This window comes from Acinonyx jubatus, chromosome D2 (assembly GCF_027475565.1).
Source record: "Acinonyx jubatus isolate Ajub_Pintada_27869175 chromosome D2, VMU_Ajub_asm_v1.0, whole genome shotgun sequence".
NCBI classification, from domain to species: Eukaryota; Metazoa; Chordata; class Mammalia; order Carnivora; family Felidae; genus Acinonyx; species Acinonyx jubatus.
The window spans coordinates 66,926,481-66,944,747 of NC_069393.1; the positions used below are offsets into that span (position 1 = coordinate 66,926,481).

Below are 18,267 nucleotides of genomic sequence, written 5' to 3' on the forward strand. Positions count from 1 at the left end.
GGCAGAGACAGGAGCTGCCTAATGAGACATGAGATGAATGTAATGCAAAGGGGGAACCGGTGACAAGTCTGTCACGTGGGAGGCTTTGAAAGGTGAAGTGAAGCCTTATAAACTTGCAACCCCAATCTCAGGCCAGAAGCATTGTGTTACAGAGCCATTTTACGCAGATGCCTTTTGTGATTTTTTTAAAAAAACGAAACAGAGATATCCCCTAGAGGGCATTTCAGACTCTTCTTGTTTCACTTGCCAGAAAATAGAGATACAGAGGAAAAATTCCCTGGGAGGAAAATATAATTTGTGGGGGGTGGGGAGGTGTTCCTTGTTTATTTGCTTCATTTAAGATTCAGTAAAACCAGGATTGACCCAGCTCTTCCCTGCCCTCCAGCAAATTTGCTTTCCTCCTTTGGCTGCATCAATTTCCCTTTATTTTTATTTTTTTGGAGCTGGAGGAAGCACTAGCCTTCCTTTGTTTTGCTGTCTTATACTTTGCATTGACTTCAATCACTTGCTCAGCAGAACATTTATTTTACCTCAGTTCTTCTCTGAGTTGAGCATCCTTTTTTCCCCTTTTAATAGCATCTCAAAGCCCTTCTGAATTTATCTACTCAGACATAAACTGAATTGAACATGGAAAAAGCCATTCTTCAGTAATCTGTGAAGAATAGCAGACATTTATGCCCAATATCTAGTTTCTTAAAGAAACATTTCTCTGTAGTTTGAACTCAAATATCAATTCCAAGCCACTTGAAAAGCATTCCGGCCATGCAGTCATTAATGAAGAAACAAATTGGCATGCAAAGAAAATGCTGGAGCCCGCCCGAAAGCACACGCTGTTCCAAGTTTGCCCTTAGTGCTGGACAAACTAGTAGCAACAAATGTAGCTTTTGTGCAGTGTCAGTTTTGTTAAGCATGGCAAAGAGACTCCCAGTAGGGGGTTAATTTCAATCCCTGCCCTGCTATTTACTGGCCGAGTGACCTAGGGCAAATTCTTTAGCCTTCCTTGTGCCTGATACATAACCCGGAGCTACTAACTGTGGCTCACATTTATGGGGCACTTTACCGAGTGTCAGACTCTGCTTCAAGCTCTTTATATTTATTAACTTAATAATTCTACCAACAATACTTGAGGTGGGTGTTATTGTGTCCACTCCCATTTTATCAAAGGGAAAACCAAGGCACAAAGAAGCTCACTGACTTACCTGATGTCGCAGAGCTGGAAAGTAGTGGGGCCACGATCTGAGGCTAGGAGGTCTGACCCCAGGGCCACCATACTGCTTTGTGATAATTGTAATAATAACACTCCTCACTGGGTTGTTGAGAAGATGAAAGGAGTCTTGAGTTTGTAAAGCATATACGACGGTGCCTTGCACAGGATGAGTTCAGTGAATGTTCACAGGTGTTATTAAAGCTAGAGCATTCAAACTCCTAGAAGATCAGCAGTTGCCTAAGTTTGAACTTGAACTTTTGAACTTGAGATTCAGTTCAAATGGTTCTAGTTATGCCAGTGATTTCTATCATTTTGGAAAGAAATTCTGGAACAAGGCCAGAGTTGCCTACTATAATCTCAACACCAAGGTAACTGGTATAAATGAGAATAGTATGATTATCAAGAAATTAGCTAGTGAGTGATGGCCAGTTTCTGGTCCACTTAGTGACTTTGAGAAAATGGACTTGAAGGTACTGTCCCCGACCTTTGACCTGCCCATCCCTCTTTGTTTACCTTGTCTTGATGCCCTCCCTTCTTTATTCTTGGAGTCAACTTCATGTGGATAGAGTTCTGGGAATCACATTTTATTTCCTTTTGTCCTCTGGTGCTCTAATTTCAGTGAAGCACTGAGACCCCAAACGAGAGAGAGAGAGAGAGAGAGAGAGAGAATCATCTGTTTTTATTAACATAGTCAAATCATATGTAAATGAATTTGCCAAAGAGCTGTTTAATTAGGACAGGTTTGCTCCCCCTACCTTTAGGTGATTCCCAGATGGAAGAAAACCCCAGAAATGTGTCACTCCTTTAGCAAAAGCCCCAAATGTCACATTTTAGAAGGTGTTCATTTTGGAATGAAAATGGTAACCTGGATCTGGCCTTATTCCCCATGGGTGAGATTTTGTGAAAGCGATAGAAGGCTAGATACGAAGGGGCCTCTGGAGTCAATTTTGTTGGCCGAAGTTGGCAGAAATGGAAACTAAGGCCTGTGTCTTCTGAGAAGATTCCTGAGGAAAGTTGTTCTCTGGCCTTATTAGTCTCAAGAAAATGATCAAAAGTTTAGTAATTTATGACTTGATGCAATTTACCGCCTTCGTTTTCTGTGTGTCTCCGTGTGTTTGTGGGTATTTCAGCTATGGGCATTGCATGAATTTGCTATTTACTGAACTTGTACCTAACATGTTATTGCAGAGGCCCTATTAGGACACTGGGACACTGGGGCCTGCCAGCGCTCCTGGCCCTCACTTCCTCTGAGTATTGTTCCTCTCACCTTCCACCCCCCATCATTTTGCCATCGAATCGGCATCATCCCCACAGGACTTGTCATCTTCTTAGCTGGCTGCATCTAAGTTTATTGATCCATTGGTGGACATGACCCAAGTTGGGCCAATAAGGTATTTCCTTGTGATTTTTGGTGTTAAGACCAGAAAGATCAACGAAGCAGTGTTTCTGGTAGTTCAAATTATATGGTAGAAAGTCTGGATGCTGTTGGCTGCCATGTGTTCCATCACGTGCAAGGAGCTGGTCTGGTCTGAGGGACAGAGCAAGTTGACACAGAGAGAAGCAGAATAGACAGGTGTCATGAGGAGTCTGAAACCAACTTTGGACTGCTGTAGGTCCTGGCTGCATCCCTGTCCTTCCCTCTCCTAGTTCACTCTGTCCTTGGACCCCCTGAGGCCACCAATCCCCTTTTCTGCTAATTAAATTGAATTGATGTCACTTGTAACCAAAATAATCATAATATACTCAGAGAAATAGGACGAGTGTCTTTCCATCCCAGGTACCCCAACTAGGCCTGATCTGGAGGAGAAAGATTGAGAGGACAGGAAAAATCTTCCAAAAGGAATGGTTCTGAATACTGTAGAAGAGATGTTCATGCAGCTCAGCACGGAAAGTATCCTAACACTTGCTCAAATGGGTGAGTGATAGACCCACAAGCCCCACTGGTACAGAGCAGAGGACCTTCATTCAAAGGCATCTCAGAGGCACTGATGGCTCTGAAGGTGTGGGTGCAGTTCTTTACAACAAATCTTTATTTCTTCTTATAAAGTCCCAAGGGAGACCCTCCAGGTGTTCACGGGAGTTGTCCATACTGGATGCACCGTCACCTGTCATTTTCAGTCACTCTCTGGATGTCTGCATAAGGTCAACTGCATGAGAGTGCATTCATTCCAAAATATTGTGGCTGAATAAGGCTAGTGGGTGTCTGAAAAAGTGCTACAATCTAGCTCTGTACCACGTAAAAACTGATTTTAAGACCAACATACTCATGTGCAGGTCTTCAAGACCTATATAGCTAGGTCTGAGAATTGTGGTATTTATGATTTTTTCCTCTGAAGCAGCTTCACTGCAACTCTCTCACTGAATTCTCCTCTCTACCCAAGCTGGCTATGGACACCTTCTCGTTATTTCAGTTCCTGACTTTGGATGCATATGAATCTAGGAAATAAGGGAGGAGCCTCTGATCTTGGTCAGTTCATTGTTGATTTCCTTAATGCCCCAGCTTGCCTGGTTCCTTGAGCATGAAGCTTTCCACTTCCAGGCCAGGCCAAGGGCACAGGAAGCCGTGCTAATGCTGACTGCTTAGGCACCTGACAGCAATGTCCTTGGACAGGTCACACAACCATCCCCCTCAGAGGGCTTACCAAGCCCACTGGGGAGCAGCGCGAGGGGCCCTGCTGCTCTTGGGACCCCTGTCCTCTGCCCACTTCTTAGTCTGTTAAAAACATGTCTCTTCCCCTTCATGCACCCACCTTCTTCAGTGGATTTTTACAAAAGATAGGAATACCTGACTCCCAGCATCTTACACCCTTTTCCCAAGTTGGGGGAGGGGGCGGACAAAGTCTTCCAGAAAAACTGGAAAAGAACTAAAGGACAGGCTTGAAAAGTAGGGTAGGGGATATCAGGGGGACAAACAGTAATTCATGTCTTAAATAAACTTTTCAACCATACATGTTTGTCACATAAATGAGTGTCTGAGAGATAGCATGTCAACTCTAAATTAAAAGCTACTGAGTGTTAGAATTTACTCTAGTAAGTTGATATGTTACTTGGTGAGTTACTTGTGGATCAGTGTGGTGTTAACAAGGTTTGATTTTAAGCTTTCTTTTTTTTTAAATATATGAAATTTATTGTCAAATTGGTTTCCATACAACACCCAGTGCTCATCCCAAAAGATGCCCTCTTCAATGCCCATCACCTACACTTCCCTCCCTCCCACGCCCCCCATCAACCCTCAGTTTGTTCTCAGTTTTTAAGAGTCTCTTATGCTTTGGCTCTCTCCCACTCTAACCTCATTTTTTTTCCTTCCCCTCCCCCATGGGTTTCTGTTAAGTGTCTCAGGATCCACCTAAGAGTGAAAGCATATGGTATCTGTTTTTCTCTGTATGGCTTATTTCACTTAGCATCACACTCTCCAGTTCCATCCACGTTGCCACAAAGGGCCATATTTCATTCTTTCTCATTGCCACGTAGTACTCCATTGTGTATATAAACCACAATTTCTTTATCCATTCATCAGTTGATGGACATTTAGGCTTTTTCCACAATTTGGTCAAGCTTTCTTGAGGTAGGTCCTGAGCAGCCTTTAGGGTAATTTAACCTCACTACTAAGGTGTAATAAAGGATGTCTGGTCTGTGCCATCACACTTAATGGTTAAAGGCTGAATACATCCTCTCTGAATTTGGGAGTTAAAAGAGTGTCCCCTCTATCCATATCTATTCAGCATCATTCTAGAGGTCCTAGTCAATAACACACATCAAGGCAAAAGACTGAAGTCCTACATATTGGACAGGAAAAAGTAAAACTGCTTTTTCCTTCCAAGATTGTCAGTGTAGAAAATGCAGTTTGCCACCCCCCACCCCTGGGAAAAAAAAAAAATAAACAAATAAATAAGAAACACTATTAGAACCAGTGAGTTTAGCAAGGTCACAAAATCAGCATATAAAATCAACTATATATATATTCTAACAATGAATGACTGGGTATTGCAATTTAAAAAACAGCAACATTTGCAAATCGTCAAAAACATGAGATACGTAGAGAAAAAATTTGTAACAATGTGTAAAAGTTGTTTGCTGACAAGTATAAACTATTACTGACAAAAATTAAAGGTGACCTAAAAAAATAGGGAGATACCCCGTATTTGTGTGCTGGAAATGTCAATGTTGTTAAGATGTCATCCTTACTAAATTGATACACAGATTTGACATAATCACAATCCAAATATCAGCAGAATTTTTTTCTATGTAGAAATTTAACAGGCTGATTCTGAAATAAATGGAAACTCAAAGGACTTAGAATAGAGAACATAATTTTTAAAATCAACAAAGTTGCAAGATGTATATTACCTGATTGTAAGACTTACGTAAAGCTACTGTAATGAGGTTAGTGTGGAATTAACAGATAAGTAGACATACAGATCATGGAACAGAGAGGAGAATCCAGTTATTGACCCCCAATAATAAATCAAAAGTGCCAAGGTTTATTCAGTAAGAGAAATAACAGTCTCTCAACAAATCGTGTTGAAATAATTGGATATTCATATGGAAAAAAAGAGCATTAACCCTTATCTCACATCATATACAAAGTTGAGTACAAACTGTATTATAAATCTAGTAGTAAAAGCTAAAAATCAGAACATTTCAATTTTTTTAAGGTTTATTTTTGAGAGAGAGGAAGAGAGAGAGAGAGACAGAGAGACAGAGAGACAGAGAGAGACAGAGGTCGTGACTGGGAGAGGGGCAGAGAGAGAGGGAGACACAGAATTCGAAGCAGGCTCCAGACTCTGAGCTGTCAGCACAGAGCCCGACGTGGAGCTTGAACCCGAGAGCTGTGAGATCATGATCCGAGCAGAAGTTGGACACGCAACCAACTGAGCCACCCAGGCACCCCTAAAAATCAGATTTAAGAAGAAAATCTTTATTGCTTTGGATTAGGCAAAGATTTCTTACATATGATATGAGAACCAAGGGTACAATGATAAATTTTATTTCATCAAAACTAAAAGCTCATGATTTTTGAGAAAATTGTTTATAAAATGAAAATCCAAGTCACAGACTGGGAGAAAGTATTTACAAAACGTCTAAGAAAGTGCTTGTACACAGAATATATAAAGAACTTTTCCAACTCACTAATAAAAAGAAAAACATCTCTATCACAATGGGAAAAATATTTGAACAGACTTTTCCTGCAAAGAGTATATATGAACGTCCAATAAGCAGGTGGAAAGATACTCAACACCATTAGTCATTGAAGAGAAAGGCAAGTTATATCCTTGCTGAAGTACTCGTACGCAGTCACCAGGAAGGCTACAATTTAAAAAGACTGACAATACAAAATGTTGGCTGTAATTTGGAACAAATGAACTTCCATATATTGCTGGTGCTTTTACAAAATGGTACAGCCACCTTGGGAAAGAGTTTGGTAGTTTTTTATACAGTTAAACATACCCATTTATCATATGGTCTGACAATCCCATGCCTATGTATTTACCCAAGAAATAACAACGCATGTTCACACAAAAACTCAGATGCTCATAGCAGCCTTGTTCATAATCACAAAAATCTAGAAAAACAACATATCCATCAATAGGTGAACAGACATATAGATTGTGGTATATCCAGCATAGTAAAATAATATTTAGCTTTAAAGTAGAACAAACTATTTATATATTCAACAACAGAAATGTTTTGTAGACGTATAATTCTAAGTGAAAAAATCCAGACAAAAATACTACATGTTTCATGATTATGTGAATGTCTATAAAAGGCAAAGCTATGGCAATAAAAAGCCGATGAGTGGTTACCTAGGGCCATGGGTTGACAGAGAGAATTGGCTGTAGATGGTTATGAAAGCTTCTTGTGGTGAAGGAATTGTTTTTGAACTCGATCATGGTGCTGGTTTCCAACTCTAGTCAACTGTCAAAACTATACATTTATAATTGTGAATTTTAAGTAAAATACTTCAGCAAAGCCGATTAACAATAATCACTGAAGTTGCCTAAGTGCTGTCTGGCTTGCGTCCTCTCTTCGCAGTATTATCTCTTGGCCCTTCCTCATCTCAGTTCCTTTAAAGAAATGTTATAGTTTTGTTCCAACTCTCAGGCTTACATTCATGGAGACCTCATAGAACGAGTTATTTAAGAGCATATGATTCTGGAGAAAGGGGGGCGAAGAGGGGGTTGGGAACTGTGAGAACAAAGCCTGGAGTGAATTTAAGAATATTCTCATACATATTTTGAAAAGTTTATTTATTTTGAGAGAGAGAGAAAGTGGGGAAGGAGCAGAGAGAGAGAGAGAGAGAGAGAGAATCCCAAGCAGGCTGTCTGCACCACCAATGCTGCAGAGCCCGATGCAGGGCTCAAACTCACGAATGGTGAGACCATGACCTGAACTGAAGTCAGACACTCAACCGACTGAGCCACCCAGGCGCCCCTCATACATTTTTTAATGTGTGTTAAAATCAAATGATAGTAACTGTACACTACAGAGCATATCAACGAAATTTTACGTATCCTGAATGGATAATTACTTTCTCTTTTTTATCACTTGCTTATTAGGAATGTTTCAAAATTTTCTTCTCTTACAATTTTGACAAGATATTTATATATTTATTTTGCTCTGTGACAGAAACATCCATGTGATGCAATTTTTAGGAGTCTGGTTCTCCCTGTGAAAGCCCAATGCTTTTGGTTTTTATGATTTGGGCTCACTAATTCCTACCTGTGAGAAGCTCCTCCTGGGGTTCACCAAGGGTCCATGAAGGACTGAGTGATGTGGATTCTTGAGACAAAAAATTTTGGTTATTTGTCTTGGCTATATTTTTTTAGTTGTTCCCTAAACTCAAGGTTGTTTTACCTTAGTTTATCCCATTCATTTATTCACCCGTCCATTCATTCTTCCAAAAAATTTCAAGTGCCTCTCATATGTGAGGCATTGAGCTAGGAGTATCATGGAGACCGAACCAATGAGGACCCTGCCTTCATGGAGGTCACGTTGTGAGAGGGAAAGGAGACCTTAAACAGCTCCTTTTGCAATTTATGAAATGTGGCAAGAAGAACAAAACAGAAGCACAAGGTGATGTGAGATCACACCACAAGAAGCAGATCAAGTCTGGGGGTGCCACGGGAGTCAGAGACGGGACATGGGAGTTGGGATACAAAATGGAAGAAAGGACATTTAGGAGGATTCCAGGCAGAAGGAACAGAGTGTTCAAGGGCCTGGAGGCTGGTGGGAACCTGGTAGATGGGAAAGGCTGAGAGAAGGCTAGTGGAGGGGAGCTGACAGCTGGGGGGAGGGGCGGCAGGGGCTGTATTGCGTGGTCCAGCCTGGTAGACTGTATCACGGCACCCTGCTTTTGCACCAAAGCAGCGGAAGTCCTTGAAGGAGTTTATTCTGGAGCGGTTGTGGGTTCACGTTTGCCCTTTAGAGATATACATTGTTTACTATTTGGGAAAAAGACCAGAGAGAGGAACGGATGGAAACAGGGAGCTAGTCATTAGGCAGTTCACTTAATCAACCAAACCTCAGTATTTTGTTTGCTCGTTGGTTTTATTTTCAGAGTGAAAATGCATCTGGTACGCTATTCATCTGCTCAGACTCCCTTGCAGATAAGGGTGGCATGTGACCCAGACCTGACCAACAAGACATATGCTGAAATCTGCTGAGGATTTCTGGTCAGGTTTTGGCTCTCCCGGGGTGGACGCCACCTGTTCCTTCTTTTGCCGCTCTTCTTTCTGCATGGAATGTGGACCCAGGACTTTGAGAGTACTTGGGCCGTTGATGACTTTGTAGATGCTGTCCCCGCTACATAGCTAACCTCTAGAGTCTCTGGTGACTGAGAAATAGAGACTCTTGTTTGGTTAAGCCCCACCGTTGGGTCTGTGTGGCAAGCAGCCCAATGTAGGTTAAGTGTAAGTTAAAGTAGTTTAGGTGAGACAAAATGGTAGCTCAGAGCAAGCAGTGTGGCAGCCATAGAAATGGGGAGAAGCAGAGACACTCGAGAGCTGTGTAGGAGGCAGAATTCCTGGGACAGCTGCACGGGAAGAGCTTTGCCAGGCACCTTCCCTCAGAGAGACTGCTGATTGACGGCCTGGCCTCACTCTCCCCACCCTGGTTCATTTCTCTCCGGGCCTGATTGCCCAAACCTCCACATCTGCTGCATTTCATTGGCTTTGGCTTTCCCCAGACCCAAAGTCCCTCTTTTTCTAAATATTGCCATAGTGGATCAGTATCTAAATAGCTCCACAGTGGTAAATATTTGGGGGGTCAGACAGGCTCAGGTTCGAATCACTTTCACGTTACTCACATAGTAGGTGAATAACTTTGGACACATCTCATAACCTCTGAGATATTGGTTTCTCCTTGTAGAAAGGAGCTCAGGGTACTTAACTTGCAGGGTTATATGCACTGAAGGAGATGGTGACATTTGTTGCGATGCCCAGGCACACCCAGATTTATTAAATCACGTTCTCTGGTGGTGGGATCCAGGCATCGGTATTTTGTGTGTGTGTGTGTTTTAATGTTTATTTTTGAGAGAAAAAGCACAAGTAGGGGAGGGGCAGAGAGAGAGAGGGACAGAGGATCTGAAGGGGCTCTGTGCAGACAGCAAGTCTGAAGTGGGGCTCAAACCCATGAACCGTGAGATCATGACGTGAACTGAAGTCAGATGCTCAACCTACTCAGCCACCCAGGTGTCCCTGGGCGTTGTTGTTCTTGCCCCCAGGTAATTCCCACGTGCAGCCCGGATTGAGACCAACTAATTGATGGGGGTTTACTCCATGACAGATTGTGTTAAGTATTATTATACATATTATTATTACTCATTAAATCTTTTTAGAGAGAGAGTGAGCAAGCAAAAGCAGGGGCAGAGAGAGGGTGGGAGAGAGAGTGCAGAGCCCGATGTGGGGCTTGAACCCGTGAACTGAGAGATCATGACCTGAGCCAAAACCAAGAGCTGGATGCTTCACCGACTGAACTACCCAGGCACCCCAAGAGAGAGAAAATCTTAAAATTTTTTTTAATGTTTTATTTTTGAGAGAGAGAGACAGAATGTGAGCAGGGGAGGGGCAAAGAGAGGGAGACCCAGAATCTGAAGCAGGCTCCAAGCTCTGAGCTGTCAGCATAGAGCCTGACATAGAACTCAAACTCATGGACTGTGAGATCATGACCTGAGCTGAAGTTGGATGGTCTACTGACTGAGCTCCCCAGGAATTGAAAGAGAGAGAGAGAGAGAGAGAGAGAGAGAGAGAGAGAGAATCTTAAGCAGCCTCGATGCTCATCATGGGGCCTGATGCAGGGCTCAATCCCACGACCCTGTGAGCATGACCTGAGCTGAAATCAAGGGTTGGATGCTCAACCGACTGAGCCACCCTGGTGCCCCTATCATTACTCATTTTTGACCGGCCATGCATATAGCCTGAAACCAAAATGCTGCAAAAATATTCACAAGTGAACCATCATGTGTTCGATCTTCCTCTGCCCGGACAGAAACCAGCAGATTGCCACTCTTCTTTTGGTTTCAACCATCACAGGGATTTTTGCCTTCATTTGTCCCTTCTTCTGTTTGTATGCAGATCTGTTGGAGCAACTCTCACAGAGAAGCCGTCTTTCTGCCAGTTCTCTTCAGTTAGTTGCCAGGGAAACCTCAAGGTGAGCGAGGAAGCTGTGAGATCCACAGAGTTGGCCCGGGCTGAGGACACGGCTGCCGGTGTCCTTGGGAGCTGTTCTGGCATCGCGCTAACCTCCTTCGCCTCTCCCAGAGCCTGTGGAGAGCTTCCACGGTGGTTCCCACAATTATATGGGCCTCCTGGGGACTTTCCTCACTCAAAGCCAAAACTCAAGGCACGCTCCACCCAGAAGCAAACCAACAGTGGCATCAACTAACCGCAGCCCTGACCTTCGGGGTTCCTGTGTGGCCTCCCTCTTGGCCATCACGTTCCTAGTGCAAATATTTTCTTAGCTGCAGGCCCAGAGACTGACCTTTCCCATATCACAGGACATCTTCATCAAAGAGATGAGACCAGAGATTTGGATGTTTGAAATTGATGGAAATGAGAAAGGAGGGGGTGTTGACTTGTTTCCTTTTTGCCAGGTCCTGTTTTGTTTTATGTTTTTTCATAAGAGAAAGACTTCTGACTTACCCGAATGATGCTCAGCCTCTTCACGTGGCTTTCCTGAACGTTCTTGGCAGTGGTCCTCTTGTTTGCAGAAACACTAGTCAGTGGAGGCCACAGATGTGTGGTCTGGGGCCATTAGCATCAGAATTACTGGACCTGGGGGGAGGCTTATTAAAAATGCAGACTCTTGAGGACCCCTCTAGACTTATAGACACAGAACTTCTGTAGTGGTGCTCAAAGTCTGAATTTTTAACAGCACCCTGAGTGAGGCTGAAGTTCAATAAAGCTGGAGAACCATTGGTTTTAAACTCAATATTCTTACCTGAATGTGAATTTTTAGCACTTGGGTTTATATGGTCTCCCATCATTTGCCCTTTGGAGAAAAGTTTTCCATGCACAAAGGCAATACGTACATAAGGTACGTATTGAGGACTTGTAACCCCCACTCCACCCAGGTCAGCACCAACCCACGGAAGATGCTTACTTGGTGTAAGCATTGATTATAGTTGCAGCCCAGAAAAAGAACACGATCAGTGCCAATTTCCGTTTGATGGCCTAGTGCTTGGAAAGTGCTGGGCTGAGGCCAGGTCAAGAGAATGGCACACTCTAATGATGCCAGGAACAAAGTTTCCTTTTTAAAGGAGATTTTTTAAAAAAACAGATTAAGGATAGCAGGTATATTGGACCTGGGGCCGCAGCCAAGATTTATCTTTAGCCTTGTTTTAGCTGAAATGCTTGAATTACTTCTCATAATTTCTGATGCGTTTGAAAAAATGGATTGCGATAAGGGTCTCTCTTTCTTTGTCCATTTTTTTTTTTATGGTTGCCTTCGAATTCAAATTACTCCGAATAAAAATAGCTTCAGTCACCCTGTGATGGAAAATGAAATCTCGTGGCTCAGCAGATTTTCTTAGTATTAGTTACTACTGACCATGATAAGTTGCAGTGCATCATCAAGGCTAAGTTCTAGTTCTGGACTTGTCAGCTAGATCAATATGGGTTGAGTTAATGCAGCAGAGAGTGGCATCGCATAGCTGTTGTGAACGGCTGCCTGCTTCATTCACCTGATTCTGCTCTGGGATTGCCTGGGGTGAAAGGGGCTGAGGGCTTTGTTTTCCCTGAATCTTCACCTGGGTTGTGCACATTGCCCTTCCTTGCCAGCTGAAAGCCCTGTAGCCGGGCCCCTTGAAGGTTGAGCCCTGCCTCTGGAAAATCTGTTTATTCTCTCCGAGCCTCTGTTTTTCCAGATGGAGCCCATCTCAGAAGATTTCCATACGGTCTTCCTGAGTGTGGCTTCTTTCATTAGCATAAATATGCATCTGAAATTCATCTGTGTCGTATGTAAAAAGTTTGTCCCTTTTTACTGCCGAGTAGTATTCTACGGTAAGGATGTAATAAAGTTTGTTTTTCCACGTACAGGTTGAGAATACCGGATTGTTTCCATTTTGTTGTTGCTGTTAAATATTTGCCATAAATATTCTTGTGTTTATTTTTGTGTGAACTTCGTTTTCACTGGACAGCAGGATTCTCAAGGAACATTTGTGAAGATGATTTCATGATGGAGAGGGTCTATGTTGACTGGTTCTCCCATTAGCCTAAGAGTGGGCGGCAGCAGGACCACTGGGAGAGCTTGATATGTGGCGTTTCTACAGTTCTAGGAATATACCGATGGGCATTTGGTGTGAGTACTTGGCTAAGAAAGGCCGTGATGGGGTTCCTTGCTCAGTAGTGTTTTTGAGCATGCCACTACCCTCTCTGTGTTTAGAGGGAGTTCTGATTCACATGGAAAGTGATGTCAGTGCCCTGCTGACTCTTTCTTAGGTGTAATGTGCTTACCTTATATTCCCTTTGAGTCTCGTTAAACTCCTGCATCCTGGGTCCACTTGAATTCTGTGCCCCCGGGGCACTGAGATACTATATGCAGATGGCAAGGAAGGACGGGCATGCGGGTTGTGTGCACATCATTCTCATGCTCCCTGGTCCCCATGGATGGAAGAAACTGCATATTTCCAACTGTAGAGATTGTAAATGCAGAGATGTGGCTTCTGTGGCTGTTTGCCATCTCTGCAAAGGCACTGTACTAGGAGACCTGCTTCTGCTCTATCTTTGCCCTTCTTTATGTGTTCTTGTTCTTTGAGCAAGTCATTTGCCTCTTTGAACTTCAGTTTCCTTATCTATAAAATGTGGGGAAAGAGTGTATATTCTACCCACTTCCCATATTAGAAGCTATAGTATGTTGTATAAATATAAAACATTATTACTCCTGTTATTTAACATTTTGTATATTAGTTTAGCGTTTTTTTTTTGCTTTTGTTTTGTTTTGTTTTTGTTTGTTTGTTTTTTTTGAGAGGCAGAGGGAGAGAGAGAGAGAGGGAGAATCTTAAGCAGACTCCATGCTCAGCCCAGAGCCTGACATGGGGCTCAATCTTAAGATCACAAGATCATGATCTGAGAGAAGATTAAGAGTCAGACACCTGACTGAGCCATGCAGGCGCCCCAGTTTAGTGTTTTATTTGCTCAAGAACGATAGCTTCTCCCTGGCTCTGCCATTTTTAAAAAATGGACTAGAGAAAATATATCCAAAGGAGTGAATTTCTAATTGTGAAACTTCTAGTGCTTTGGTCCTAGGACAGTCTGGCTATCTGAGATTAAGAAGCACTTCTTGGAATCTCTAAAAGAGCATAATTTAGGCAGTTGAGTATTTTGCTTGCATCTCAGGCTGCCTCTGAATCACACGCCTGGAGGCTCACTTCAGGCCTGTGGGTGGCTTAGAGATTTGTTTTAGAAACAAGGTTTATGTGTCGATTGCACTTCCTCTGTGGTTCTCTCATTGTCTATTTCTGACAATATTTGCATGAGACCAGAGATTTGATTTCAAGAACATCTGTTCTCACAATTCATTTCCCACCTGAATCAATGTTCTTCTCCTGGACTGAAAAGGCTTCTCTGCTCAGCAATATTTGGGGTACGGACGACAAGGAAAGGGCAGAGGCATGGTGGGGACATTTATGAATCCAAACAACTTCGTAGGGCACCCAGCCTCAGAGGAAAACGAGTGTGGAAGCCTTGGGGGATCAGTGTGGTTTAGCCCGATTTTTCAAATGGGCCCTTTGCTCTTTCAAATGTCAGGACTTAAAATAATTGAGCCTCTTTGGCTAGAAATCTTTCTGAAATGTGAAGCTCTTCCTGACTGCCCAGATTAGAGGGTGCGGAATTTATTGAGCACCCGTTGCACACCAGGTTTTGTTTTTCCTTCTCCAACTGGAAAACGCAGAGGCTGATACTAAACATTAACGCTTGTACTCTAGTATACCGTCATGATATCTTTGGGTTCATAAAGGCCCAGGAGCTCTAGTCTTGTACGAAATGTCCTCAAGGTCCATTGCTAGAGGAACAGGTCACAGACAAGTGGCTGGAAAAGGAGCGCCGTGGCTGGGCTAGTGAGCCAGGGTGTGTGTGATGCGGGCTGGGTTACAGACAGGTGGGCTCCCTGTCCTGGACTGAAAGCCTCCCAGGCCTAGGAAATCACTGTGGTTTTTAAGTGCCAGCATGAGTGATCAGATTTACACTTTGAAAGGCCTCTCCGACTGCAGGTGAGGAATGAGATCGAAGAGTACAGAGGAGGGTCCCATGTGTAGCGGTCCAGGAGGGATGCCTGGACACCCTTGTGACCTTGCATCCGCCCTGTCCGGATTTCCGAATTGTTCCGTTTGCTCTCTGGCTCCTGACTGGTGCCAGTGTCCTGCCGTGCTGAGTTCTCAGATCTTTAAGTCAGACTCTGTTCCTCCTCTACTTCCCCACAGAAACTCCTCTATCTTTATTGGGCTCCTTCCCTCGTCTGCCTTGAGTCCGGCTCAGGAGTTGACAACCCTGCCTTCTTAGTGGATTATCATTTCCTTGAGGGCCAGGCACGGTCTCACTCATCTTTGCTTTCCCCGCAGAAGCCAGCTCGCATGTGTAGGCGTGTTAGATTACACATTGTTCTACAAAGGTCAAGTTGCATTTGCAAATACAGGAGTTGGGGCACCTGGGTGGCTCCGTCAGTGGACTGTTCAACTCTTGATTTCAGCTCAGGTCATGATCTTGCTGGTCGTGAGATCGAGCCCCACGTCCAGCCCTGTGTGGATCGTGCGGAGCCTTCTTGGGATTCTCTTCCCTCACCCCTGCCCCTGCCCATTCACATGCTCTCGCTCTCTCTCTCTCAAAATAAATAAATAAACATAAAAAAAAGAAAATACAGGAGTCACTGGGCAAATGTGTTGCTGACTGAATGCAAGACTGATAAATGAAAGGGTGGACTTCACGAGGGAATTTGTAGGGGCTGGTTCTTGGTAAAATAAGCCAGATCCTCAAGTTAGAATTGTGTGTGCACGCGTAGTAAATTGTCCAGATGTAAATTCCTTGTGCTCAGGTAAAATTTCCATTTTTTTGGCTGCCCTGAAGCATTTTTGGTTTACTTCTTGGTTCTTAGCTATGTGCTTGGTGGACGAAACAGTTCAAGAACTGAATGTATCTATTTTGAAGGTAGCCTGGTGAGATTTTGAAAGACACCTATTATTAGGTTATTCCCAGGACTGATCTTGCATGCTGAGTTAACAAAGGCAGTCACCTGCATGAGGTAGTTTCAGGGACATCTGGAAGGACCCCTGTGTTTTCCCTAAAATAATCCTTCCATCTATTTCATTAATGCCTTTTTTAGTGGGGTCTAAAGTTTCAAAGGCATGGCCTCGTGTTGTTCCTGGAAGAGGTCACACTGCACCTCAAATGTTTCCCACCGAGGTGCGAATGATAGACAGCAAATCCTTTCTCGAGAGAATCATGTCCCACCTGTGGGCGGGAGAACCTAAGGGAAGGAAGAGGACATTGGGGAGTGGGGACAAGCTCCTCAGGTGGTTTGTCCTTCTCGGCTCCCCAGTTTGAAGAGTCTGGGTCAGGGGTCGGTGCACATTTTCTATAAAGGGCAAAACAGTGAATATTTTAGGCTGTGTGGACCATACAGTGTCTGTCACAACTACTTAGTGTGTGAAAGCAGCCATAGACAATACATAAGTGAATGGGCGTGGATGTGTTCCAATAGAACGATTTACAACAACAGGTTGTAGGCTAAGTTTGGCCTGCCAGCCATAGTTTGTTGACCCCGGTTGAGATTATTCTTGGTATGAACAAACAAACAAACAAAACCCCCACACTGACATCATATCGCACGCGTTAACACACAAAAGGTTTATATTGCATGTCTAGTGTAGGTCAAAAGAATGGCTCTGCTCTCATGGTCACTCAGGGACTTGGGCTGATGGTGGCTTCCTCTCAACAGAGTTTCTACAATCCATCACTTTGGCAAGGAGAATAGAGATGGTTGAACTGCACATGGCCCTTGAGGTTGCCACCTGGAAGAGACACGTGTCACTTCTACTCACTGTTCCCTGGGCAATGCAAGACACATGGTCACAGGTAATTCCAAAGGGATAGGGAAGTGTAATCTTATTCGCACAGAGGGAGGACTAGAATTCTGGGGTGGGCGCTTTGCACTAATGAGCACACAGATGGGGAGGCCAGAGTTAAAAAGATGCCCTATCTCTTCTTGCTTCCTGCCTTTCATTCCACATCCTCAAGTCAGCCCATCTCCAATAGGCCTGGCCTATGTAACACTCCCGGTGCCTTCAGGACACTTGGGATGGAGCCCCGACTTGGACCCTACCTCCTTGCTGTTGCCAGAACCCGTTGGAATTAGAGGGTGAGTTACCCCACAGATGAATGGGCCCACCTGTTTAAATCTTCACTTTCCAGTTTCATATTTCAAGTTTTCAAATTCCAGACTCCCAGGAAGGACTAGGGCCAAAGGATTTTCTTGGTTGAGTAGATGGGTGGGCTGGCCTTTTTGTAGTCCTCCAAGGATTTAATTGTGTGTGTGTGTGTGTGTGTGTGTGTGTGTGTGTGTGTGTGTGTGTTTATATAATTGTATATAATATACATGTAGGGCCCACCTGCTATATACATAGCAATGTTTAGGCAAACTTTCATTACCTGGGACCAAATCTCCTCCTGCTTCCCACACTTCACTGTGCACTTCAAGCAAGCTGTGCTCTGAATGGAACAGTCAGTTACGTGTCTTTATGTTACTGTCTTCACACTTGCTGTTTCCGCTGCTTAGAGAGTCAAGCCTCTGTTGATCACCAGACCTAGGTCAGTTTTCTTAATAATGCTCCAGTTCTTAGGTGGGTGATGGCTTCACTAGTGTTCATTATATTATTAACATCTATCAATGATTCAAATAAAATAAACCTATCAGCAACCAATGGTGACAGTGTATCATGAATTAGGGATTATGATTAATCCAATTCTGGAAACCTGGTGTTATATAGATATGTAGATAGATAGATAGATAGAAAAGAAAGAAAGAAAGAAAGAAAGAAAAGAAAAGAAAGAAAGAAAGAAAGAATCCTATATAGCAGGGGTTGGCAAACTATGGCTCAAGGGCCAAATTTGACTCACCACCTGCTCTCTAAATAAAGTTTTATTGGAACACAGCTACACTCATTTGTGTATTATCCATGGCATTTTTGCGCTAGTATGGCGGGATTGAATAGCTGCGATAGAGACCAAATGGCCCAGATAGCCTAAAATATTTACTCTCTGGACCTTGGCAGAAAAAGTTTGCCAACTTGTGCTATAGTGGATGAGTATGGCAAGCACTGGAGCCTAGTCATGGGATCAACACAAGAAAATGTTGACACCTGAGTGTATTGGGGTTGAAGAGATATTTCTAGTGGGAAGGGATTACTCAAAAGTTTCCCTAAGACAGGTCACCTTGAATTCTGTTTCTGTGGCTGGTGTTTTATTTACTAGCAACAGAATCCCAAATCACACTAGCTCAAGCAAATAAAGCCGGGAGGTGTGGGGAGAGTTCCTGGCAAATATAACCAAATTTCAGGGAAGACGGGGGTG

At 43.5% G+C, this 18,267-nt stretch overlaps 1 long non-coding RNA gene across 1 annotated transcript in view; it reads left to right on the top strand.

Annotated features, from left to right (window-relative positions):
- The window catches only part of LOC106984769 (uncharacterized), a 185,674-nt gene that overhangs the window by 115,451 nt on the left and 51,956 nt on the right, over positions 1-18,267 (top strand). The window contains exons 3-5 of the long non-coding RNA XR_003421295.2: positions 10,780-10,855; positions 16,637-16,773; positions 16,954-17,056. This is a non-coding gene — a long non-coding RNA (uncharacterized LOC106984769). The remainder of the gene's footprint in view (positions 1-10,779; positions 10,856-16,636; positions 16,774-16,953; positions 17,057-18,267) is intronic.